The sequence below is a fragment of the Trichomycterus rosablanca genome, chromosome 4 (genome assembly GCF_030014385.1).
Source record: "Trichomycterus rosablanca isolate fTriRos1 chromosome 4, fTriRos1.hap1, whole genome shotgun sequence".
In the NCBI taxonomy this organism is placed as follows: domain Eukaryota; kingdom Metazoa; phylum Chordata; class Actinopteri; order Siluriformes; family Trichomycteridae; genus Trichomycterus; species Trichomycterus rosablanca.
This window is the reverse complement of record NC_085991.1, coordinates 11,146,419-11,173,194: the sequence shown is the minus strand read 5'-3', so window position 1 is coordinate 11,173,194 and position 26,776 is coordinate 11,146,419. Positions and strand designations below refer to the sequence as shown.

The following is a 26,776-nucleotide window of genomic DNA, read 5'->3' as shown; positions in this document are numbered from 1 at the left end:
CACTGAACCAGGTGAAGCCCTCCTCATTTTGATGCAGGGTTTTAAAACAGTCCACTAATTTAAAATCCCTGATTAAAGCCTGCAATAAAACCGATGAATTTATCTACTTTAAAATCTTCCCCTGCCCTTTTCCTGTCTGCTCTAGATAAACCACAATTAAAATCCCCTCCCAACACTAGGGGAACCCTCCCCAGCATGTGGGGCTGCAGGTCTTCTAAAAGGTCATGCCTGTCATTTTTGTCATTAAAACCATACACATTAAGAATGTTAAAATCCCTTCCTAAAAAAGTCAGATTTGCTAAAAGCGCCCATCCGTCTCTCACCACCGTGCTGTTCTTCACCAAAATATTAGGGTTTTTTATTAAAATGGCAACACCGTCGGCCCGGCTGTAGTGCGAGCCGCTCCAAAGAGAGGGACCCGCAGCCCAACGCTGCTCCCAATCTCTGTATGATTTCAAGAACGGCAAAGCACACTCTTGCAGTAAAAACACATCTGACTTTACGTCATTTAAAAGGGACAGAACACTCTGTGCTCTCAACGCTGCTCTCACGCTTCTCACATTGATGGTGGAGATCGTAAGAGACATGAGCACTATAGGTTAAAAACAGGCGTGATCTTTAAAACCCGGACATTAAAACCACAGAGATATGGTTAAAAGCCGGTTAAAATCACCCTATTTCTTGTGACACCTGCTCCTCCTTGATCTTCATTAAATTGAAGTGTGAGGGGTGTCCCGCGCGTCCCGGCATGCTGAGCACTGCTCTAGCATGCTTTTCGGCGTGGATGTTTTCAGCTGGAGGCACAGAAAGGATACCTCATTAGGGGATCCAGCGGGCCACAGCTGGTTCAGGTCCTCCGACGAGGAGCTACCTGACCGCTCTGTGGCCCGCTGTTTCTTCTCTGCCAGGTCCGGCAAAGGAGATCCCGCAGGTCTCTTCGGCACCTGAGCGCTAGGGAGCGAGAGAGTCAGCTCCCCCACTCCACTAGCAGTCACACTCACCTCCGGCACCGTCTCCATAGAGGAAGGGGTTGAGTCTTCCTCTACATTATCATTATCATTATCATCATCATTGTTCTCTTGCTGTTGCTCAGAGGAAGGGACCTCCGTTACCTGTTCCGACCCTGCCTGGCCATTTGCTCCGCCTTCCAATTCTTGGCCCACTCCTGAGACTGGCTGGGGATTTGAATTTCCCGACAAAATCTCAGGGCCTTTTCTTTGTCTCCCTGGGCCTGTGTTTGGGCAGCCATGTTGTTACTTTTCAGTTTGTTGGCAAATGATTTTGGGCAATCCCTGAAGAGATGGTTACTGTCACCACAGAGATTGCACCTCCTGCCATTGGGACACTGCTAAAAAGGAAAAAGAAATTGCACTTACCTGTTAGGATGGTTTCTTTTCTCACCAAGGCTTGGTGGAACTGGAACACCTAGAGAGAAAAAAAAACCCAATGGAGTCCTGTAGCTAGTGGGAAATTAAAGCCTACTACACAAGACTCAAAACCCAACAATAGAACCAGTGCAATATCTCCTAAGTGCTTATGACTAGTACCACGATGGTAAAAGTCTTGCAACACTCAGGAGTCGATCGCTGTCCCGCCCACTTGAACTTAGCCAAAAGGCCAAGAAGCGATAACCTGAAATAGGCGCCGGGCCCCGGGCCCTACCTTTTGAGGGCCCGGACTAGTGGACGGCGCTGACCGGCCACCTTCACGCCCACACACCTTCTGTCATTCCACCAGCAAAAGAGCAGCTTTGCAAAGACAAAGCCTTCAAAAAATAAGTTGAACTTGTCAACGTTCCTCTCCACGCAAATCTTTAGTAAAAGGCGAAAGATTTGTACGTGAATGAAGAGAAACTCCAGCCCTGCTCGCCGGTCGCCCGGGCCTCCGTAGGCCACCGGCCGCTCAAGGAAGAGGGCTCGAGGTAGAGCGACGAAAACCTGCAGCAAAAGCGCCCTTGGGTCGTCGGGTGGGTGACGAAGCAGCACAGCCTTTGCCTGGAGAAACACAGGGAGGGGGAAAATTAAGTCTTTCGCCTTTTTTTTTTTTTTTTTTTTAAGTAAAATGGAGGGAAAATGAAAAAGCGGGAAAAGGGGGACTCCCTAGCGCAAAAGGACCGAAGGACCGCTAGGCAAAGGTCATTTATTATTATTAACTATTATTAGTAATAGTTAACTATTATTAAATAATATTAGTTATTTAACTATTTGGCCACCAAGGTCTCTCTACTCCAGTCATTCCTGAAAATCCTGCCCCTTCCCCCATTCCTCCTACTCCCACCCGTATAATACCTTCTCCTCCATTCCTCCCTTCCTTTGTCATATTTTTCACTCTACCCTTACACATCCGGAATAAGCGCTGCACGTCCACTCTTAGGTTTTGGGTTCTCAGGCACTCACACCTTGTGCCCCACAGGACACATTTTACTATCGACACAACCGTCCATATTGTTCTGGCTCTTTCTTGAGGCATGTTCTCTAGTCCCATGCCATACAAGATCAGGTCTGCACCTGGTACTATTCCACCTGCTGTTGATCGCCACCACTCTTCCACCAGTCTCCAAAGTGCGACCGCAATGGTACAAGCCCATAGGGCGTGATATACAGTTTCTTCTTCCCCACAGTTTAATGGGCATAAAGAGGTGCGTGACTCCCCGTGCCTATAAAGGCGCTCCCGCACTGGTAAACGGTCTAATGCGGCTAGCCAATGGAGGTCCTTGCTGGCTCCGTCCAACCACTTTGGTTGGAGCCTTGTCCAGTTTATGTTGCGGATTCGGGGGTGGCTGTACTGCATCTCTGCTGTTTGTACCTCAACCCAACATCTATAAAGCTTTCGCTGTTCTAGGATTCTTCCCTCTTCCAGACTCCAAGCGTGGTCTCTAACAAACTCAACTGCCTTGGTATAGTGCCATGGCCGGTCAGTAGACCACGGTGCCGTACCCTTCCATGGGATGGTCTTTCTAATTGGGAATGCAAACCAGAACCTTGCAAACAGGCTGGCAGTGTGCTTAGCATCTCCCTGCACCTGTTTTGCCAAAAAAGTGACAAAGAGGGCCATAGTTTTAAGTGGTATACAATGAACCCCTCTACCTCCATCCTCCTTCCGTAGGTACATTCTTGCACGGGAGACCTTCTCTCTTCTTCCGCCCCACACAAAATTAAAAATAGTGCGTTCAAGCCGTCTCCCTGTGACGAACGGGACTGGATATACATAGGCTAGATGATTCAGGCTCGCCATCAGCTCGGTATTTGCCACAAGTACCCGTCCTGACAGTGAGAGGTCCCTGGCGCTCCAGAGGGCAGCTTTGGCTTGCAGTTTTGCCAAAGCTGCTTCCCAGTTTCTCTGGGCGCTTCCTTCCCTCCAAAACTTGACTCCTAGGATCTTAAGACCTTCTTGGCAGAGTGCAAACCCCCCTGGGACTTCCGTCCTTCCTGCCCATGCCCCTATATAGAGTACAGCTGACTTGGCTCTGTTTATTCGTGCTCCTGTGATCTCTGAAAAGGTCTCTAGTACTCGCCCCGCTGCTCGAAAGTCCTCCTCAGTGCCGAGAAATAGAGTCGCATCATCTGCGTATGCTGCCACTTTGGCACTCACCCCCCCTCCTCCTGGGATGTGCATCCCCCTAAATGCCGACTCCCTTCTCAGTTGTTCCAACAGTGGCTCCAGATACATCACAAATAGGAGGGGAGACAGGGGACACCCTTGCCGAACCCCTCCTCTCTGCTCAACCGGGGTTGACAGGTACCCGTTGACCTTTACTCTACTCACTGCCCCTGTATACATCAATTTCACTGAGGCTAAGAAGGCTGGGCCCAGTCCCATTATCCTCAACACTGCAAACAGAAAAGCCTGGTTAACCCGATCGAAAGCTTTTTCTTGATCTAGGCTCAGCACAGCCAGGGGTACCCGCCGCTGTTCCGCCCAGGCTATGGCGTCCCTAACAAGAGCTAGATTCATGCTGGCTGTGCGTCTTATCACTCCACAGGTCTGGTCTGGGTGGATTAGGGACGCCATCACCCCTTTTAGTCGCTGGACCAGGACTTTTGCGTAAATCTTATAGTCTGCAGTCAACAGCGTGATTGGCCTCCAATTTGCCAAGTCTGTCTTGTCCCCCTTCTTATACAACAATGTAATCTGCCCCATCCTTGCGGATGGTGGTAGAAACCCTATCTCTCTGGCCTCCAGGTATACTTCCAAGAGTTCAGGGCCTAACAGAGGCCAGAAAGCTCCATAAAACTCTACCGGGAGGCCATCTCCTCCGGGGGCAACACCACGCTTGAGTGACAGCATTGCACTCTCCACCTCTGCCAGGGTTATGTCGCTCTCCAACACTACCTTCTCACTCTCCTCCAACCGTCCTCCCACTCCCTCTAGGAAGTCAAAAGCTTCCTGTCCCAAAGGTACCCCTGCCTGGAAAAGTTCTCTATAGTAAAGGGCAGCTGCGTCCAACATGCCCCTTGTTGTTGTTTGCACTTGCTGTCCACGTTTTAGGCCCCTAATGTGGTCTCTCTTTTGCCTTTGCTTTATGCTTCTGTAAAAGAAGCGCGTGGGACGCTCATCCAGTTGGAGCCTCTGTTTATGTTCCTGTATACAGAAACTACGAGCTTTTGCTTCATAGTGCCTCCTCAAGGCCTCACTGGTTATTTCTATTCGCTCCTGGTCAGGCTGGCGCCAGGCCACATATAGACCCTGTGTCAACCACCTGACCTCATCTTTCTGCTTTTTCACCTGCTCCTGTCCCCACCAGCGGCTTAAGGTGGCAACCCTCACCTTGAGATCTTCCCACCACTCTGCCTGGGTGGTGTACAGTGTTTTTAACTTTCTCCAGCTGGCGAACATTAGGCTAAACACCTCACGGTATGAACTGTCTTGGAGGTAAGCTCTATTTAGCCTCCAGGAACCCCTTCCCCTCTGCACATTCTCCACTATCAGGTCACAGCTAATCATACAGTGATCTGATGCCCAGAAAGGTCTTTGAGTAAAACGTTCAATCTGTGTCCCCTCGGCCACAAAGATAAGGTCTAGTCGTGATGTGTGCCCTCTTGAATTCCTCCATGTATATCCTTCAGCTTCCGATTCTACTATTCTAAAGGCATCTACCAGACCCCCTGCCTCCATCACCCTCGCCAACTCTCCCCCTCTTCCACTATCCAGGTCTACATTAAAATCTCCCCCTACTATTATTTCTTTATTTGTATATATCCATGGTTCCAACACCTGAAAAAAGCCTTTTCTCTCTCTTACCACTGCCGGGGCGTATACCCCAATTTTTCTAAACTCTACCCCCCTCCACTCCCCGTTAACACAAAGTATCCTGCCTGGCACCAGAGACTGAACAGACGTAATTTCAAACTCAAAAGATCCAAACAAAATACCTATTCCATCCCCCCTTCCGTCTCCCACCCCCAAAGCGGATGGTCCCTGCCTCCACTCTTTAGTGTACCCAACTGTTTCTTGCTGTGACGCTATGTTGCATTCCTGTACTATCAGAACATCAAAATTGACCTGCTGCAAATTCATAAACACTGCCATCCTCTTTGCTTTCTGCCTAATTCCTCTTACATTTAGTGAAGCCACTGTAAATTGCCCCATTTTATCTTATTAACAAAAATTCCTGCCCCCTCTGCTTTGCTGCCTCCCGCATTCTAGCCTGTCAAATCCCTTCATTTTCATTTTGTTTTCTCCTTCCCACCCCCACTTTTGCTCGCCTGCCAACCACCGTAGACCATCCCTCCTGTCCACTGTCCTCTACAATTCCCTCCTGTTTCTCTTCAACCAAGAAAGGAGTCCTATCCACGTTCGGGCGTTGGGACGCCTCCTTCTACAGTTGTTTTTGTCCCTCCTTTAGACTCGCAAAAACCTGCGCCTCTTCCGGTGTCATGAAGTCGAATTCATTTACTTCACCGACCCGTGTGCGTTTGGTTCCCTGCTCCTTCTCCGGTTCCTCTGCTGGTCTTGTTAGCCGGTTCTTTGTGTGTTCCCCCGCCTGACTGGGCAGGTTGTCCATGATTTCTATGCTGTCTGGGATACCTACAGTGTATCACAAAAGTGAGTACACCCCTCACATTTCTGCAGATATTTAAGTATATCTTTTCATGGGACAACACTGACAAAATGACACTTTGACACAATGAAAAGTAGTCTGTGTGCAGCTTATATAACAGTGTAAATTTATTCTTCCCTCAAAATAACTCAATATACAGCCATTAATGTCTAAACCACCGGCAACAAAAGTGAGTACACCCCTAAGAGACTACACCCCTAAATGTCCAAATTGAGCACTGCTTGTCATTTTCCCTCCAAAATGTCATGTGATTTGTTAGTGTTACTAGGTCTCAGGTGTGCATAGGGAGCAGGTGTGTTCAATTTAGTAGTACAGCTCTCACACTCTCTCATACTGGTCATGAAAGTTCCAACATGGCACCTCATGGCAAAGAACTCTCTGAGGATCCTAAAAGACGAATTGTTGCGCTACATGAAGATGGCCAAGGCTACAAGAAGATTGCCAACACCCTGAAACTGGGCTGCAGCACAGTGGCCAAGATTATCCAGCGTTTTAAAAGAGCAGGGTCCACTCAGAACAGACCTCGAGTTGGTCGTCCAAAGAAGCTGAGTGCACGTGCTCAGCGTCACATCCAACTGCTGTCTTTGAAAGATAGGCGCAGGAGTGCTGTCAGCATTGCTGCAGAGATTGAAAAGGTGGGGGGTCAGCCTGTCAGTGCTCAGACCATACGCCGCACACTACATCAAATTGGTCTGCATGGCTGTCACCCCAGAAGGAAGCCTCTTCTGAAGTCTCTACACAAGAAAGCCCGCAAACAGTTTGCTGAAGACATGTCAACAAAGGACATGGATTACTGGAACCATGTCCTATGGTCTGATGAGACCAAGATTAATTTGTTTGGTTCAGATGGTCTCAAGCATGTGTGGCGGCAATCAGGTGAGGAGTACAAAGATAAGTGTGTCATGCCTACAGTCAAGCATGGTGGTGGGAATGCCATGGTCTGGGGCTGCATGAGTGCAGCAGGTGTTGGGGAGTTACATTTCATTGAAAGACACATGAACTCCAATATGTACTGTGAAATACTGAAGCAGAGCATGATCCCCTCCCTCCGGAAACTGGGTCGCAGGGCAGTGTTCCAGCATGATAATGACCCCAAACACACCTCTAAGACGACCACTGCTTTATTGAAGAGGCTGAGGGTAAAGGTGATGGACTGGCCAAGCATGTCTCCAGACCTAAACCCAATAGAACATCTTTGGGGCATCCTCAAGCGGAAGGTGGAGGAGCGCAAAGTCTCGAATATCCGCCAGCTCCGTGATGTCGTCATGGAGGAGTGGAAAAGCATTCCAGTGGCAACCTGTGAAGCTCTGGTAAACTCCATGCCCAGGAGAGTTAAGGCAGTTCTGGGAAATAATGGTGGCCACACAAAATATTGACACTTCAGGAACTTTCACTAAGGGGTGTACTCACTTTTGTTGCCGGTGGTTTAGACATTAATGGCTGTATATTGAGTTTTTTTGAGGGAAGAATAAATTTACACTGTTATATAAGCTGCACACAGACTACTTTTCATTGTGTCAAAGTGTCATTTTGTCAGTGTTGTCCCATGAAAAGATATACTTAAATATCTGCAGAAATGTGAGGGGTGTACTCACTTTTGTGATACACTGTACATTGGGCCAATTAGAATTTTCACCCACCGGGTCAGGGTCCAGTTCCTCCAACACCTCCGCCCAGTCCATCGACGCCCAAGTGGATGTCGGGGTCAAGGCGTCTGGCCCTTGAGGAGAGGCGGCCATCTGCGTCGACGATGCTGCCTCACTTTCTACTGAAATAATCCTCGCAGGGGGCTTTTCCCGAGCTGTTGACGGTGTAGCCTCCAGCCTCTCCAGTCCAACTGATTTGTTTACCTTAGAAGCCTCTTTTTCCCGCAGCGTAGGCGTCGTCAATGCCACATGCCTAGTAAGAGCCTCTGTTTTTTCTCTATCTGTTTGGCCAGGTAGAGCAGCAGGACCTGGAACAGCAGCCAGTCTAGGTGGAGCCTCAGTTCCAGCGGTAGTCACCAGTCCGAGGGAAGCAGTGCCCTGCCCCTGGGCCTCCACCCTGGCCTCAGCAGTGTTCTCCCCAAGAGCACTCCGCCCAGGCTCGGGGCCTGTCGTCCCAGCTGTAGTTGCCCACACTGTTGATGCTTGGGCCTCTCCATCTACATGCTCGAACTCTTCCTGGAACAGGCTGGCAAATGTCATTTGTCGGGAAGGACAGGCTCTAAAAAGGTGTTCCTGACTTCCACACAGGCTACATTCCTTGGGTGCTCCGCAGTTTGCCGCGCTGTGTTCTTTTGATCCACAAAACCTGCAGTGTTGTCCATTGCATGCCTCCTTTGTATGTCCCACTGCTCCACACCTCCGGCAGTAGAGAGGCTGACCTGGGTAATGTAGAAATCCACGGTGAGGACCTATTGCAAAGCTGCCAGGAGGGTGCACCAGACCTCCAGGTTGTGTAGGGTCAACCCGTAGGCGTACCAGAAACCGTCTTTTTCCGTTCCATATCCCAAAGCGTCTTCGCAGCTTTTCTCCTTCTGAAACGGAAGAGCAGTATCGTCCAAGGAAAGCCCGGATGACGTCCTCCCCAACAAACGGGTTGTAGAGATGCACAGTCACTGGTACTTCATCCATAGCGAAAAGAGGCACCAGGCGAAGACCCCGAAGCGCTTCTTCCTCCATCCGTCTGCTGCACTGGTCAAAAAATGATGTACAGTCCGAATAGGCTGCCAGAGTCACATCCAGGAAACCCGAAGTTTTAAAATCCTGCAGGCAGAAGATCTTTGAAGGAGTAATTCCACACAGGTCTCGAAGAATCCTTAGAGTCACCCAGTCCCATCCGAAGCGTTGCTTCACATCCTCGTCAGCATCCTGTTTCATCTCCACCCTGACTGTATGTCTAAGCCGCACCACCCGGGCCGGCCGTCTGTCGCCTTCTCCGCTCATGATAAGAACAGATTTTTTTTTTTTTTTACAAAAGTTTATTTCCACACATTTTCACACAATACAACTATTTACAGAACATTCAGTTTCATTTCTTTCCCACCACCATTATTACTTTCATTTTAATTTTCATGTCTTTTTCATACACATGTCCCATAATCTCCCCCACTTTTCCTTCCCCTTTTCCCATCCCAAGTCCATTTCATCTTCTTTCATTGTTGTCTTTAATTCCCATTCAACTTTCTTCACTATTCCCATCACTCCCTTTCCCTTCCCTCCCTTCACCTCTGCCTGTCTATCCTCCCATATTCCTCTCTTGACCAGGCTTATTGTTAGCCACAACATGAATCTGCTTCTCCCCTTCCCCATTCCTCCTAACCCTTTGTCTACAACCTCCCACGTTACTCTAAACCCCTTTCTTATATTTCCCAACCATGTTCCCATCTTCTGCCATACTTCCCTAGCTACCTTACATTCCCAAAATACGTGTATTATTGATTCCTCCCCTCCACACCCCTCTCTTGGACACACATTTGTCTTGCTGATTCCGTGTCTGTACATGATTTCTTTTACAGGTAATTTCCTATGCACTATTTGCCAGTTTATGTCTTTTAAACTGTTTTCCAGCCCCAGTGGTTGTACTCTGGTCCACACTTTCCCTGCTTCTATTTTTCTGTTACTCTCTCTTGCCCTCCTACTCCTAACTTCCTCATATAATCTTTTGTGGCTTGTACATATATTTCTATCTTTCCCTTCTTTGTTTGTCTTTAGCCACTTGACAGCCTGCCCATAATGCCATGGCAGCTGTTCCGCCCTTGGACCCCTATTGTCCCACTCCATGACACCCCGTGCCTGGTACGCGAAAAATAATTTCAAAAAATACCATCCTGGGTGTTGTCCCTCCTGTGCTAACTCCTGCATTATGTTTGCCACATAAATGCAGTCCAGTTTTAATCCTACGTCTAAAACCCCTCTCCCCCCTTCCTCTATTTTCCTGTACATTATCTCCCTTGCTACGTACTCATACTTTCCTCCCCACATGAATCGAAATACTTCCCTTTGTACCCACCTCCTTCCACTCACTGGTAGTGGGTAGATGTACGCCAGGTACATCAGAAAGGGAAGTACCTCTGCTTTAATTATCAAACTCTTTCCTATATATGTCAGTTTCCTCCCGGTCCATAGCCCTAACCTCTGTTTCATTTTTATCAGTCTCTCTCCCCAATTCAACCCTGCTGCCCCCTGGTTTTCAAATTTTACCCCTAAAATCTTTATTGGCCCTTCACTTACCTCCAATCCTCCCACCGAATCTTTCCTATCCTTCACTGTCCCGAAAAATTTTAGCTTGGATTTTTCCCTATTCAATTTCGCCCCAGACCCCACCCCGAATCTTTCCACTAAATCTAATATTTTCTCTATGTCACTATCTATTCTACCTAAAATTGTCATGTCGTCTGCGTACTGCGTTATCTTCACCCTATACCCACCTGCTCCCGGCACCACAACCCCTACTATCTCCCTGTCCTTTCTAATCTTTTCCGCCAGCGGCTCCATATACATTATGAATAGGAGTGGCGATAGCGGACACCCCTGTAATATACCCCCCGCTGTCTCAAACCTCCTCCCTAGATACCCGTTCATACTTACTCTGCTGTACGTCCTCCTGTACATTGTTTTAACCCATCTAACCAATTTTACTCCCATCCCCATCTTTTCCATTACCCTATACAGAAATTCCCTGTCCACCCTGTCGAACGCCTTCGATTGGTCCAGGCTTGCTATCATCAATGGCAGCCTCCGGTCTCCTGACCACGCTACCACGTCTCTGATCAGCTGTAAATTCCACCTCGTGCTTCTACCCTCTATTCCACATGTCTGATCTACATGGATGACATGTGGCAGTGCCCTCCTCAACCTCCCTGCCAATATTTTCGCCATTATTTTACTATCCACCCCCAACATCGCTAATGGCCTATAATTGTCTAGATTTTCCCTTTCTCCCTTTTTGTATATTGGCGTCACTACCCCTGTCGCCATTGTTCCTTTCATTTCCCCTTCCTCCAGTATTTTGTTAAACACTTCTGTTAAGTCTCCGCTTACAACTTCTTTAAACCTTTTATAAAACTCTCCCGGTATGCCATCTATCCCTGGTACCTTACCCTTTTTCAGGCTTTTTATAGCCTCCTTCACCTCCTCCTCCCTTATGCTTTTATTTATTTCCTGCTTTATGTCGCTAGGCACCTCCTTTTCTAGTTCTTTTATAAATTCCTGTCCTACTTCTACCTCCACTTCCCTCTCCCTAAAATAACTCCTATAATACTCTGTCCCTACCTGCAACATCTCCTCATTTTGTACTTTTACCTGTCCCTCCTCATCCCTTATTCCCTCTATCCCTCTCTCTTCTCTCTTTTCTCTAGCTTTCCCTATCCAATATGTATCTACTCTTTCCCCTCTCTCCCTAAACTCCTGTCCTGCCGTTACCATGTACTTCTCTGCTCTTTCTTCATATATCTTCCTTATCTGTCCCTGTACTATTTCTACTCTATCTTTGTCTACCTCCTTCCCTTCGTTCTCTTTCTCCTTTTCTTTTGCTAGTTCCCCCCACATTATCCTTAAATACCCCTTTTCCTCCTTTATCCTCTCCCTACTCTTCCATAGCCCCCATTGCTTTATTCTTTCCTTTGCTATCTCCCACCACTCTATAAGTCCCTCACATAGTCCTTTTAAACCCCTAACCCCTTCCCAAAATAATCTAAATTCCTCTTCTATCCCCTTTTTCTCTAATATTTTTACATTTAATTTCCAGTACCCTGTCCCATATTTTCTTCCCCCCACTTTCACCTCAGCCATCACCAAGTCGTGGTCTGAGAAATTCACCCTTCTTGTTTCCCCTGCCACCACTTCCATACTTCTGCTCACGAAAATCCCATCCAGCCTACTTTCATCCCCCCTTGTATTCCTCCATGTTGGTCCTTCCATTCCCCTTCCTATCTCCCTTCCTATGTCCACTAATTTATGTGTTTTAATTATATCTGCAATCATTCCTGTTGCTTCGTCTCCTGCTCCTGCCAGATTAATATTAAAGTCCCCTCCCATAACCAAAAAATTGCTTGTTGCACCTAATAGCTTGGCATCCTCGTAAAAAACCCTTTTGTCTTTTAAATGTTGTGGTCCGTATATATTCAAAATCCTCATCTTTACACCCCCCCAACTTAAATCCACTCCAACCATCCTCCCCACTTCACCTCCTAAAATTTGTTTAGTGTTCAATTCCCATCCCTTAAACAGAATCCCAACTCCACTTGAGTGTACCCCCCCTATGGACCACACTGATTTTCCCCTCCCCCAATCCTTTTGAAATCTTTTAATGTCCTTTAAGTCCTTTAGGTGCGCTTCCTGAATGAAACAAATGTCCAAACTTAAATCTTCTATGAACCTAAAAACCAAACTTCTTTTCTTCACGTTTTTCAGTCCTCTGGCATTGAACGTCCCTATTTTTAGTGTCCTTTCCATAATGTTTTTCTTTATGTCTGTTCCATACCTTTAGTCCCTTCATCGCCCCCTTGAATCTTCCTTTGGTCTCCTGACCCTGTTACAGTATTCGTACTCACCCCTTCTGCTCCGGAGTAAGTCATAGGTGTTCTCTGTACTTCATCATTTAGGCTGTTTAGTATATCTTCATAGATCTGCTCTGTCTCCTCTTCCTCTTCTTCCACTATCTGGCTCCAGCTTATCCCTCCGGGGCGTGTTCTCCTGACTGGTCCAGCCCCCAGCTCATCTCCAGTAAATGGGCGTTTGCCCGCCGTTTGTTGCTCCACCTCCCTACAGGGGGCACCGTCTTTCTCTCGTCGCTCTTTTACCTCTTTTGTCTCCTTCTTTCCTTTTCCTTCCTTCAGCTCTTTGGTTTTCTTTGTCTTTGTTCCCGCTCTTTTCTCAGACGCCAGTGCAGTTGGTTCAGGCCGCCCTGCTTCTGCACCCGCCTGCTCATCCCCTGTTGTTCCATGTGCTTCACTCTGTCTTTTCAAACTTTTTGCCTCCGTCTGCATTTCCATTTCTTCCTCCAAAAATTCTGGGGAGAACAGCTCCGCGAATGTTCTTCTCTTTGTGGGGCAACTCTTGTACAGGTGGTCTTCACCGTCACACAAGCTACATTTCTTGGGGCCTTTGCAGTCAAAGGTTCCGTGCTCCTCTGACCCACAGTGTCTGCATCTTTGGCTGCTGCTGCAGGTAGCCTTTGTGTGGCCTACCGCTCCACACTTCCAACAGTGCATAGGTTGTCCCGGGTAGAATAGGAAGCCTCTATGTGGCCCGATCGCAAAGGATCCAGGAGGCTGTGCCACTCCGCCTGGGGCCCCCGGATCTGGTCGGAACTTTACCCTGTACCTTCTCCTCCCGTTCCATATTCCAAACTGGTTGAGTACCTTCTGTCCCCCTTCCACATTTAAACAGTATCTTTGCAGGTAGTGCTTAATGTCTTCCTCCTCAACAAAAGGATTGTACATATGTACTGTAACATTGACCTCATCCCAGATGTACATCGCTCTCACCTTTAGTCCCCCGATGGCTGGATGATCTTTCATTCTTTCCCACGTAGCTAAAAAGTCTTGGCATGTTTCCATGTCTTGGTAGGTGATATCCACGTAGCCAGCAGATGTAAAGTCTTGAAGACAAAAGATGTTTGCCGTCTGTTGCTTACAAACGTCCCGTAAAATTCCCTGTACAATTTTCTGCAAATTAAATCCAACTCTCTGTGCCTCGTTACTTGTTTCCATCAATTCAATTCTCACAGAATTTCTAAGCCGCATCACCCTGACCGGCATACGCACATTGTTTACCGCCATCTCTGATAAGAACAGATACTACACTTGATCTTAGCCAAAAGGCCGAGAAGCGATAACCTGAAATAGGCGCCGGGCCACGGGCCCTACCTTTTGAGGGTCCGGACTAGTGGACGGCGCTGACCGGCCGCCTTCACGCCCACACACCTTCTGTCATTCCACCAGCAAAAGAGCAGCTTTGCAAAGACAAAGCCTTCAAAAAATAAGTTGAACTTGTCAACGTTCCTCTCCACGGAAATCTTTAGTAAAAGACGAAAGATTTGTACGTGAATGAAGAGAAACTCCAGCCCTGCTCGCCGGTCGCACGGGCCTCCGTAGGCCACCGGCCGCTCAAGGAAGAGGGCTCGAGGTAGAGCGACGAAAACCTGCAGCAAAAGCGCCCTTGGGTCGTCGGGTGGGTGACGAGGCAGCACAGCCTTTGCCTGGAGAAACACAGGGTGGGGGAAAATTAAGTCTTTCGCCTTTTTTTTTTTTTTTTTTTAAGTAAAATGGAGGGAAAATAAAAAAGCGGGAAAAGGGGGACTCCCTAGCGCAAAAGGACCGAGGAAACCCCGGGCCTAGGCTAGGCAAAGGTCTAAGGCGCCGTACCCCTAATCCCAACAGCTTTCCAGCAGGGGCCAGTCACCAGCATTCGTCAATTACTCTTTCGTTTGACCGTTTATGAGGGTGCACCGTGCCAGGAGGCAATGCAATACCTGGTCGATGCGTGGAGTCAAGTCAAGTCAACTTTATTTATATAGCGCTTTTTACAATATACATTGTCTCAAAGCAACTTTACAAAATCCAGGACCAACAGATACAAAAACCCCTGTTGAGCAAGCCGAGGGCGACTGTGGCAAGGAAAAACTCCCTGAAAATTACAGGAAGAAACCTTGAGAGGAACCAGACTCAACAGGGCCCATCCTTCTTGGGTGGTCTGGAGGATACTTTAAATAAATACACGATTTACACAAATCATACAAACACAGAATTGAATGATCTAAAAGTCATACAGTGGTAATAAATAGATAAATAAACAATTAAATAATAATATAGTTGTTATCCGCTCTAGTCTTCAATAAAGTCTGTAGTGATTTCTTGTCGTTGCAATTACTCCAGACCCGTCACATCTGACAGGAGCAGCATCGTTGTCCCGGCAGTCTCGACTTTAATCCTTAACCTCGGCGGGTAAACAGGTTTCCATCAGAATGCCCTCGGGGTAAAACAACAGAGAATGTAGTTAATAATGTACAATGCTAGTTGACAAACAGTTTTACAGAGAGTTTTAGACTCCGGCAGCCCTAATTATTACAGCATAACTAAAAGGGAGAGCGAGCAGGTAACAAGGTCATGAAGGCTTTCACAGGACATCAGCGCCCACCTCTCCTACCCAAACCAGAGTGATTGGACAAGAGAGGCAGAACGACAGCGACCCAACATCCCTGATCACCACAAGTTTCTACGACCAAGAACCCCCAAGCTCTGCTCCTTTGTCTATATTAATCAAAAGCCTGAGAAAATAAATATGTTTTCAGTTTAGACTTAAACATTGAGACTGTGTCCGAATACCGAACAGAGGCAGGAAGATTATTCCAAAGTTGTGGAGCTTTGTAAGAAAATGCTCTTCCACCAGCTTTGGTCTTTTTAATTTTAGGAACTATAAGTAACCCTGCATCTTGTGAACGAAGTGGACGTGCTGGGTTGTAGTAATTAATAAGCTCACTCAGATACTGTGGAGCCAGACCATGTAGCGCTTTATAGGTTAGTAAAAGTATTTTGTAATCAATGCGAAATTTAACTGGCAGCCAGTGTAGAGATGATAGAACAGGAGTGATATGATCAAATTTTTTAGTTCTAGTTAGCACTCGAGCTGCTGCATTTTGAACTAACTGGAGTTTGTTTAAGGATCTACCAGAGCATCCTGTTAGAAGAGCATTACAATAATCTAACCGAGAAGTTATAAACGCATGGATCAGTTTTTCGGCGTCATTAACAGATAGTATATTTCTTATTTTAGAGATATTACGCAAATGATAGAAAGCAACTCTAGTAATATTATTAATGTGTGTATCAAAGGAGAGATCTGAATCTATTGTGACACCTAAGTTTTTTACATCTGGGCTGGGAGTAACAGAGAACGTGTTTAAGTTTAGCACCAGGTTAGACAACTTGTCTCTTGCAGCTTTAGAGCCAACAAGTAAAACCTCAGTTTTATCTGAATTAAGTAAAAGAAAATTACACGACATCCAGTTTTTTATGTCGTTTACACAATCTTCTATCTTACTGATTGTGTCAGTATCATTTGGTTTGGCTGATATATACAGCTGTGTGTCATCTGCATAGCAGTGAAAGTTTATGCCATGTTTATGAATAATTTCACCTAGTGGAAGCATATAGAGTGTAAATAATAGCGGTCCAAGTACCGACCCCTGTGGAACACCACACTTTACTTTTGTAGTTTCTGAGCATTTATTATTTACATAAACGAATTGAGAGCGGTCAGTCAAATATGATTGAAACCAAGAGAGTGCGAGTCCTTTAACACCTACTGTATTTTCTAGCCTCTCCAGTAAAATGTTATGATCGACCGTATCAAACGCTGCACTAAGATCTAATAGAACAAGAAAAGAGACACATCCATTATCAGAAGACATTAACAACTCGTTAACTACTCTAATTAATGCGGTTTCGGTACTATGGTTGGGTCTAAATCCTGATTGAAATTTTTCATGAATACAATTTTCATTCAAATAAGAACATAATTGTTTGGAAACGACTTTTTCTAATATCTTTGAGACAAAAGGAAGGTTTGAAATTGGCCTATAATTAGATAAAACATGTGGATCAAGATTAGGTTTTTTAATCAGGGGTTTAATAACAGCACTTTTAAACAATTTAGGTACGTACCCAAGGCTAAGGGATGCATTGATTAATGTAAGCAGGGGCTCTACAATAGCTGGGAGTAAATCTTTAAGTAAACGAGTTGGAACAGGATCGAGTATACACGATGATGACTTCGATGATTTAATCAACACAGTTAGTTCATTTTGGGAGATTGGATTAAAGGAATTTAGTTGGATTAACTCGTTACTATTATCACCAATGCTGCTCGGAGTGAGTCCATACTTAACATTGGCAAGTGACACACTCTGACTCTGAAGTCGTATTTTTTCTATCTTGTCATTAAAGAATTTTAAAAAATCATCACTGGTACAGTCAGGCGATATATTAGATTCAGTTTCATTGACGTTTTTAGTTAATTTGGACACTGTCTCAAAAAGGAATCTAGGATTGTTTTTATTTTTCTCTATTAGGGATGAATAATATGAAGATTTAGCTTTTATAAGTGCATGTTTATACTCAGTTAGAGCATCTTTCCAAGCAATCTTATACACCTCCAGTGTAGTGTGACGCCACTTACGTTCTAATTTCCGTGCTGCTTGTTTAAGTGCGCATGTGTGGTCATTGTACCATGGAGCTTGCTCCGTGGAGTGGACGGAGCAAGCCCCTCTTCCGACTCCCAGGCCTAAAAATCCATTTAATATATGGTCCTCGGGTAGAGGACGTATCAGATATTAAACTGATAAGAACAGATTTTTTACCTCGAAAAAGTTTTTATTGTCACCATTTTACATTTTAAAACATTTTTCTCTCACAATTTTAAAACACATCTTCACATAAAAAAACAATAAAACATACTTTAAACATTTTCTTAAAAGCTTTTGTTTGCCTAAAAAGTCAGTGCAGATAAAAGAACATTAAAAAGCTTCTTTCAGTATGTTAAAAGTTCATCTTGTTTTTAAAAGTGAAGAGTAATATCAGTTTAAAATGTTCGAAAAAAATCCAATAAAAAGTCCAGGTAAAACAACGCAAGTAAAACACGTTCCTTTGTGCAAAACCGGGGTGAGTCCTCGTCCTCCTTGCACCACCCCGCTCCTCCGTTGAATCCGGTATCACGTTCTGCAGCTCAGCGGAGATCCTCACCCTGTGCCCGATGCTCCGTCCTTCTCGTGTTCAGTTGGCGGTGCATTGACGGGAGCCATCGCCCGTGGTGGTCTGGACCCCCCTGCGTGTGACCCCAGCCCCCTCCTCCGATTGGCGATGCGCAGCGCCTCCTGCCGCGACGATGTTGCCAGCCGCTCCAACGCGTGCAGGGGCACTGTCACTCGCTTCCCCACCAACAGGTCGCGGGAGGTCCACAAGGCGGCTGTCACGCTGGTAAGGGTGAGCCAGAGCGTGGTGAACTCCGCGGCTGGCAATTTTTCTAAGCCCTGACCCACCCCGTTCACCGCTAGCCGGTAAACTCGCGGGTGGACCTCCCCTGCTGGTAGGCTCGGGCATTGTAGCGGGCCGGTTCTGGCCCACAGGTCCCTCGCCACGCTGCACTCCCAGAGCACATGCCGCACGGTTTCTGGCTCGCCACACCCAAACCGTGGGCACGTGGGATTCGTTGCCATCCCCCGGGAGTGCATCACGGCCCTGGCCGGGAGGATCTCATGAGCCGCCATCCACAACAGATCTTTGTGCTTGTTCGGGAGGGCGGGGTGGGCCACGTTCCTCCACACTTGTCTGGCCTCACTCAGACTGAGGCCTGGGACAGGACTCACTTTTTCCCGGTCATGCACAAAGGAGACGATAAAACGTGCATTAGATAAAATGGTGACATCTTCCTTCTCTAAAACATATTTCTTTAAAAACTTTTTGATAAAACCGTATTCTTTTGTCAGATTAAAAGCAACTGGTGTTTTTAGATCGGGAGTTAAAATACGCAGAGTCCTCAGGTACGACCCCATCCAGAACTTCACCATGGTTGCCGTCTTGTTCTCTCTGGATGGGGTCGTTGCGTATGTCATATGCAGGGCGACAAATTTGCTAGTTAAAAACAGGTGGGGGTCTGGGAGCCCCTTTCCTCCATTTTCCGGTTTTTTCTTGACGACATCTCTTCTTAGCCGCTCCCACTTGGACCCCCACAGGAAATAAAACATCGCCCTCTCCATCTGTAAAATAAAATGTCTGGGGGGACTAAAAACAGAGCACAGTAATAAAACCAGAGGTAAAATCACAGATTTGATTATTAAAATTTTCCCCTCAATGGTCAGTCGTCGTAGTCTCCATAACCCCAGTCGTTGCCTAACTTTCCCTATCTTTTCCGTCCAGTTTCCCCGTCCTCCACCCTCTTTGTCAAATCTTATACCTAAAATCTTTAAATCAGTTTCTTTAAAATCCACGTCCAGGTCTGGTCGTAAGTCACCCCATGGCCCAAAGAGCTGGGCCTCGGACTTGCTCCTATTGAGCTTGGCGCCCGAGGCCCGTCCGTACCAGTCAGTCAAGTCGAGTGCTCTTTGGGCCGATAAAACGTCCGTACATAAAAGGGTCACGTCGTCCATGTATAGTGTGCACGTTGCAGTCAGTCCACCTGGCAGTCTTAGTCCTGTGATCCATTGGTCCCTTCTCAAGATCTGTGCCAGCGGTTCGATGCAAGCAACGAACAGGAGCGGGGATAACGGACACCCCTGGCGAACGCCAGAGCGAATAGAGATCGCTTTTGTGAGGTGCCCATTTACCAGAATTTTGCTGTGGATATCGTTGTACAGCAATCCCACCCATTTTATAAACCTCCCTGGGAAGCCCATTTTTTGCAGTACCTGGAACAGGTACTGGTGCGAGACCCGATCGAAAGCTTTCTCAAAATCTAAATTTAGAACTAACAGCCGGATGTTTCTGTCTCTCGCAAAACAGATGGCGTCTCGGACCAGCACTAGGCTGTCCGTGATCCTCCTCCCGGGCACGGCACAGGCTTGATCCGGGTGGATGAGGTCCTCTAAAACAGTCGACATTCGACTCGATAAAAGCTTGCTAAAAAGTTTACAATCAAAATTTAAAAGCGTTATGGGTCTCCAGTTCCTAATGTCAGTCTTGTCTCCTTTTTTGTACAACAAAGAAACTATCCCTATCCTAAAACTGTCCGGGAGTCTGTCCAGTCCTTGAAGTTCGTTAAAAACAGTCAATAAATCATGTGCTAAAATATCCCAGAAGGTTTTATAAAATTCTAAAGGGAGCCCATCTCCACCTGGGGACTTCCCTTGTTTAAAACCTTTAAAACATGTCTGCATTTCTAAAATGTTAAAATCTCGGGATAAAAGCACATTTTCATTGTCAATTATTTTGTCTAAAAACTGTAAAACTTCTTGAACTGTCTCTATTTGCACATTTTTTTCATTGTAAAGGTTTTCATAAAAATTTTCAATCACTTCTAAAATTTTCCTGGTATTGTTTAAAACTTCTCCTCCTTCATTTAAAACGGTGATTGCTCTCTCTTTTTCTGTTATTTTCTTAAAAAAATACCTCGTGCACTTTTCTCCTTCTTCTATGTCCTGCTCCCGACTTCTTAAAATAATTCCTTTAGTTTTAATATTATTTAAAACTGACATTTCATTTTTGACCTCTTTAATTTCGTCACTAAAATCAAAACCAGCGTTTAAAAGGTTAAAATATCTCTGTAGTCGTTTTTGCAGCCCCACCATGCATCTCTTCTCCCTTTGTTTTTTCTCCTTACCTTTCCTTTTAAAAAACCGTCTCGTCCTGTCTTTTACCATCTCCCACCACTGTGCACGTGTATCGTACAAGTCTTGGAGGGTCTGCCAGAGGCCGAACTGTTCCCTGTACTCCCTGATGATCTCCTCGTCTTCTAACAGGGAACAGTTCAGCCTCCACAGCCCTCCGCCTATCGTCACACCTGTGGGGAGTGAAAGAGTGCAAGACAGCATGCAGTGATCTGTAAAGAAAAGGGGGGTTATTCTAGCATCGGTGGGTGGGCAGCCCCTTGTAAAAACGTAATCTATCCTCGAGGCTCTGGTGCCGTCACCACTGAACCAGGTGAAGCCCTCCTCATTTTGATGCAGGGTTTTAAAACAGTCCACTAATTTAAAATCACTGATTAAAGCCTGCAATAAAACCGATGATTTATCTACTTTAAAATCTTCCCCTGCCCCTTTCCTGTCTGCTCTAGATAAAACACAATTAAAATCCCCTCCCAACACTAGGGGAACCCTCCCCAGCATGTGGGGCTGCAGGTCTTCTAAAAGGTCATGACTGTCATTTTTGTCATTAAAACCATACACATTAAGAATGTTAAAATCCCTTCCTAAAAAAGTCAGATTTGCTAAAAGCGCCCGTCCGTCTCTCACCACCGTGCTGCCCTTCACCAAAATATTAGGGTTTTTTATTAAAATGGCAACACCGTCGGCCCGGCTGTAGTGCGAGCCGCTCCAGAGAGAGGGACCCGCAGCCCACCGCTGCTCCCAATCTCTGTATGATTTCAAGAACGGCAAAGCACACTCTTGCAGTAAAAACACATCCGACTTTATGTCATTTAAAAGGGACAGAACACTCTGTGCTCTCAACGCTGCTCTCACGCTTCTCACATTGATGGTGGAGATCGTAAGAGACATGAGCACTATAGGTTAAAAACAGGCGTGATCTTTAAAACCCGGACATTAAAACCACAAAGATACGGTTAAAAGCCGGTTAAAATCACCCTATTTCTTGTGACACCTGCTCCTCCTTGATCTTCATTAAATTGAAGTGTGAGGGGTCGCAGGTGTCCCGCGCGTCCCGGCATGCTGAGCACTGCTCTAGCATGCTTTTCGGCGTGGATGTTTTCAGCTGGAGGCGCAGAAAGGATACCTCATTAGGGGATCCAGCGGACCACAGCCGGTTCAGGTCCTCCGACGAGGAGCTGCCTGACCGCTCTGTGGCCCGCTGTTTCTTCTCCGCCAGGTCTGGCAGAGGAGATCCCGCAGGTCTCTTCGGCACCTGAGCGCTAGGGAGCGAGAGAGTCAGCTCCCCCACTCCACCAGCAGTCACACTCACCTCCGGCACCGTCTCCATAGAGGAAGGGGTTGAGTCTTCCTCTACATTATCATTATCATTATCATTATCATCATCATCATCATCATCACCATCATCATTGTTCTCTTGCTGTTGCTCAGAGGGAGGGACCTCCGTTACCTGTTCCGACCCTGCCTGGCCATTTGCTCCGCCTTCCAATTCTTGGCCCACTCCTGAGACTGGCTGGGGATTTGAATTTCCCGCCAAAATCTCAGGGCCTGCCTCCTTTTCTTTGTCTCCCTGGGCCTGTGTTTGGGCAGCCATGTTGTTACTTTTCAGTTTGTTGGCAAATGATTTTGGGCAATCCCTGAAGAGATGGTTAGAGTCACCACAGAGATTGCACCTCCTGCCATTGGGACACTGCTCGTACGTGTGCCCAACTTCTCTACACTTTCCACAAACTGTCTCTTGGCATGCTTCAGCTAAATGCCCAAACTTGCCGCATTTGCGACAGAGCTTGGGCATACCCTGATAGAAAATGTAGCCACGGTTCTGTCCCAGCACTATCATGGAAGGCAAATGACTCAGGCCAAGGTAACCGTTTGGATCTTCCCATTGTTTAATTGGGATTCTCCAAGTACAGTTCCATATGCCGTCTTCGTCAACTACCCTTATAGGCTGTCCTGTAACCATGCAATATCTTTTTAGCCAGGTGCAAATGTCCTCTCCCGTCACAGTTTCATTAAACATTCTGACAAACACCATCCTCCTTGAATTGTCAGAAAGTTTATCCACAGTGAACATGGAGAACTGGCTCTTAGCATCCTCGAAACGTTGCCAAAAACATCTAAGCAGAATAGCGGTACAAAAACTCACATCAAAGCCTTTGTTGCCAGGCAGGGTCAAAATACAGTTTATTTCGGTAGGTTTAAAGTTTAAGGTTTTTTGGATCAGCTTCCTGGAGAAATCCAGTCTGGACATCTCCAGGAGCTTACCATCCACCTCCTTAAATATGAAGCGCACGCTGTGGTGCCTCCGCACGCCGGCACGAGCAGCCGACATGCTTGGAGGCACCAACAGCCAAACAAGCAACTAAAAACACTAAAACAATAAATAGTAAAATCAAAGCTAAATGAGCTAAAATAGGAAAAAGAAATTGCACTTACCTGTTGGGATGGTTTCTTTTCTCACCAAAGGCTTTGTGGAACTGGAACACCTAAAGTAGAGAGAAATGTAACCACTGGAGTCCTGTAGCTAGAGGGAATTAAAGCCTACTACCCAAGACTCAATACCCAACAATAGAACGAGTGCAATATCTCCTAAGTGCTTATGACCAGTACCACAACGGTAAAAGTCGTGTAACACTCAGGAGTCGATCGCTGTCTCACCCTCTTGATCTTAGCCAAAAGGCCGAGAAGCGATAACCTGAAATAGGCGCCGGGCCACGGGCCCTACCTTTTGAGGGTCCGGACTAGTGGACGGCGCTGACCGGCCGCCTTCACGCCCACACACCTTCTGTCATTCCACCAGCAAAAGAGCAGCTTTGCAAAGACAAAGCCTTCAAAAAATAAGTTGAACTTGTCAACGTTCCTCTCCACGGAAATCTTTAGTAAAAGGCGAAAGATTTGTACGTGAATGAAGAGAAACTCCAGCCCTGCTCGCCGGTCGCCCAGGCCTCCGTAGGCCACCGGCCGCTCAAGGAAGAGGGCTCGAGGTAGAGCGACGAAAACCTGCAGCAAAAGCGCCCTTGGGTCGTCGGGTGGGTGACGAGGCAGCACAGCCTTTGCCTGGAGAAACACAGGGTGGGGGAAAATTAAGTCTTTCGCCTTTTTTTTTTTTTTTTTTTTTTTTTTAAATAAAATGGAGGGAAAATGAAAAAGCGGGAAAAGCGGGACTCCCTAGCGCAAAAGGACCGAGGAAACCTCGGGCCTAGGCTAGGCAAAGGTCTAAGGCGCCGTACCCCTAATCCCAACAGCTTTCCAGCAGGGGCCAGTCACCAGCATTCGTCAATTACTCTTTCGTTTGACCGTTTATGAGGGTGCACCGTGCCAGGAGGCAATGCAATACCTGGTCGATGCGTGGAGTGGACGGAGCAAGCCCCTCTTCCGACTCCCAGGCCTAAAAATCCATTTAATATATGGTCCTCGGGTAGAGGACGTATCAGATATTAAACTGATAAGAACAGATTTTTACCTCGAAAAAGTTTTTATTGTCACCATTTTACATTTTAAAACATTTTTCTCTCACAATTTTAAAACACATCTTCACATAAAAAACAATAAAACATACTTTAAACATTTTCTTAAAAGCTTTTGTTTGCCTAAAAAGTCAGTGCAGATAAAAGAACATTAAAAAGCTTCTTTCAGTATGTTAAAAGTTCATCTTGTTTTTAAAAGTGAAGAGTAATATCAGTTTAAAATGTTCGAAAAAAATCCAATAAAAAGTCCAGGTAAAACAACGCAAGTAAAACACGTTCCTTTGTGCAAAACCGGGGTGAGTCCTCGTCCTCCTTGCACCACCCCGCTCCTCCGTTGAATCCGGTATCACGTTCTGCAGCTCAGCGGAGATCCTCACCCTGTGCCCGATGCTCCGTCCTTCTCGTGTTCAGTTGGCGGTGCATTGACGGGAGCCATCGCCCGTGGTGGTCTGGACCCCCCTGCGTGTGACCCCAGCCCCCTCCTCCGATTGGCGATGCGCAGCGCCTCCTGCCGCGACGATGTTGCCAGCCGCTCCAACGCGTGCAGGGGCACTGTCACTCGCTTCCCCACCAACAGGTCACGGGAGGTCCACAAGGCGGCTGTCACGCTGGTAAGGGTGAGCCAGAGCGTGGTGAACTCCGCGGCTGGCAATTTTTCTAAGCCCTGACCCACCCCGTTCACCGCTAGCCGGTAAACTCGCGGGTGGACCTCCCCTGCTGGTAGGCTCGGGCATTGTAGCGGGCCGGTTCTGGCCCACAGGTCCCTCGCCACGCTGCACTCCCAGAGCACATGCCGCACGGTTTCTGGCTCGCCACACCCAAACCGTGGGCACGTGGGATTCGTTGCCATCCCCCGGGAGTGCATCACGGCCCTGGCCGGGAGGATCTCATGAGCCGCCATCCACAACAGATCTTTGTGCTTGTTCGGGAGGGCGGGGTGGGCCACGTTCCTCCACACTTGTCTGGCCTCACTCAGACTGAGGCCTGGGACAGGACTCACTTTTTCCCGGTCCTGCACAAAGGAGACGATAAAACGTGCATTAGATAAAATGGTGACATCTTCCTTCTCTAAAACATATTTCTTTAAAAACTTTTTGATAAAACCGTATTCTTTTGTCAGATTAAAAGCAACTGGTGTTTTTAGATCGGGAGTTAAAATACGCAGAGTCCTCAGGTACGACCCCATCCAGAACTTCACCATGGTTGCCGTCTTGTTCTCTCTGGATGGGGTCGTTGCGTATGTCATATGCAGGGCGACAAATTTGCTAGTTAAAAACAGGTGGGGGTCTGGGAGCCCCTTTCCTCCATTTTCGGGTTTTTTCTTGACGACATCTCTTCTTAGCCGCTCCCACTTGGACCCCCACAGGAAATAAAACATCGCCCTCTCCATCTGTAAAATAAAATGTCTGGGGGGACTAAAAACAGAGCACAGTAATAAAACCAGAGGTAAAATCACAGATTTGATTATTAAAATCTTCCCCTCAATGGTCAGTCGTCGTAGTCTCCATAACCCCAGTCGTTGCCTAACTTTCCCTATCTTTTCCGTCCAGTTTCCCCGTCCTCCACCCTCTTTGTCAAATCTTATACCTAAAATCTTTAAATCAGTTTCTTTAAAATCCACGTCCAGGTCTGGTCGTAAGTCACCCCATGGCCCAAAGAGCTGGGCCTCGGACTTGCTCCTATTGAGCTTGGCGCCCGAGGCCCGTCCGTACCAGTCAGTCAAGTCGAGTGCTCTTTGGGCCGATAAAACGTCCGTACATAAAAGGGTAACGTCGTCCATGTATAGTGTGCACGTTGCAGTCAGTCCACCTGGCAGTCTTAGTCCTGTGATCCATTGGTCCCTTCTCAAGATCTGTGCCAGCGGTTCGATGCAAGCAACGAACAGGAGCGGGGATAACGGACACCCCTGGCGAACGCCAGAGCGAATAGAGATCGCTTTTGTGAGGTGCCCATTTACCAGAATTTTCGTTGTACAGCAATCCCACCCATTTTATAAACCTCCCTGGGAAGCCCATTTTTTGCAGTACCTGGAACAGGTACTGGTGCGAGACCCGATCGAAAGCTTTCTCAAAATCTAAATTTAGAACTAACAGCCGGATGTTTCTGTCTCTCGCAAAACAGATGGCGTCTCGGACCAGCACTAGGCTGTCCGTGATCCTCCTCCCGGGCACGGCACAGGCTTGATCCGGGTGGATGAGGTCCTCTAAAACAGTCGACATTCGACTCGATAAAAGCTTGCTAAAAAGTTTACAATCAAAATTTAAAAGCGTTATGGGTCTCCAGTTCCTAATGTCAGTCTTGTCTCCTTTTTTGTACAACAAAGAAACTATCCCTATCCTAAAACTGTCCGGGAGTCTGTCCAGTCCTTGAAGTTCGTTAAAAACAGTCAATAAATCATGTGCTAAAATATCCCAGAAGGTTTTATAAAATTCTAAAGGGAGCCCATCTCCACCTCTGGACTTCCCTTGTTTAAAACCTTTAAAACATGTCTGCATTTCTAAAATGTTAAAATCTCGGGATAAAAGCACATTTTCATTGTCAATTCTTTTGTCTAAAAACTGTAAAACTTCTTGAACTGTCTCTATTTGCACATTTTTTTCATTGTAAAGGTTTTCATAAAAATTTTCAATCACTTCTAAAATTTTCCTGGTATTGTTTAAAACTTCTCCTCCTTCATTTAAAACGGTGATTGCTCTCTCTTTTTCTGTTATTTTCTTAAAAAAAAATACCTCGTGCACTTTTCTCCTTCTTCTATGTCCTGCTCCCGACTTCTTAAAATAATTCCTTTAGTTTTAATATTATTTAAAACTGACATTTCATTTTTGACCTCTTTAATTTCGTCACTAAAATCAAAACCAGCGTTTAAAAGGTTAAAATATCTCTGTAGTCGTTTTTGCAGCCCCACCATGCATCTCTTCTCCCTTTGTTTTTTCTCCTTACCTTTCCT

General features: G+C 46.5%; 3 non-coding genes and 3 pseudogenes across 3 annotated transcripts; all 6 read right to left on the bottom strand.

Moving 5' to 3' along the window:
- Nucleotides 1-1,746: 1,746 nt before the first annotated feature.
- On the bottom strand, nucleotides 1,747-1,861 carry LOC134312980 (U5 spliceosomal RNA). The gene has a single exon (XR_010011890.1). It is a non-coding gene; the product is annotated as a U5 spliceosomal RNA (small nuclear RNA).
- Nucleotides 1,862-13,745: 11,884 nt separating this feature from the next.
- On the bottom strand, nucleotides 13,746-13,880 carry LOC134312665 (U2 spliceosomal RNA; annotated as a pseudogene).
- A 117-nt stretch (nucleotides 13,881-13,997) lies between these two features.
- Nucleotides 13,998-14,112, bottom strand: LOC134312969 (U5 spliceosomal RNA). The gene has a single exon (XR_010011879.1). It is a non-coding gene; the product is annotated as a U5 spliceosomal RNA (small nuclear RNA).
- Nucleotides 14,113-17,269: 3,157 nt separating this feature from the next.
- LOC134312644 (U2 spliceosomal RNA) lies at nucleotides 17,270-17,418 on the bottom strand (annotated as a pseudogene).
- Nucleotides 17,419-23,171: 5,753 nt separating this feature from the next.
- On the bottom strand, nucleotides 23,172-23,286 carry LOC134312736 (U5 spliceosomal RNA). The gene has a single exon (XR_010011653.1). It is a non-coding gene; the product is annotated as a U5 spliceosomal RNA (small nuclear RNA).
- Nucleotides 23,287-23,665: 379 nt separating this feature from the next.
- On the bottom strand, nucleotides 23,666-23,839 carry LOC134312574 (U2 spliceosomal RNA; annotated as a pseudogene).
- Nucleotides 23,840-26,776: the final 2,937 nt, after the last annotated feature.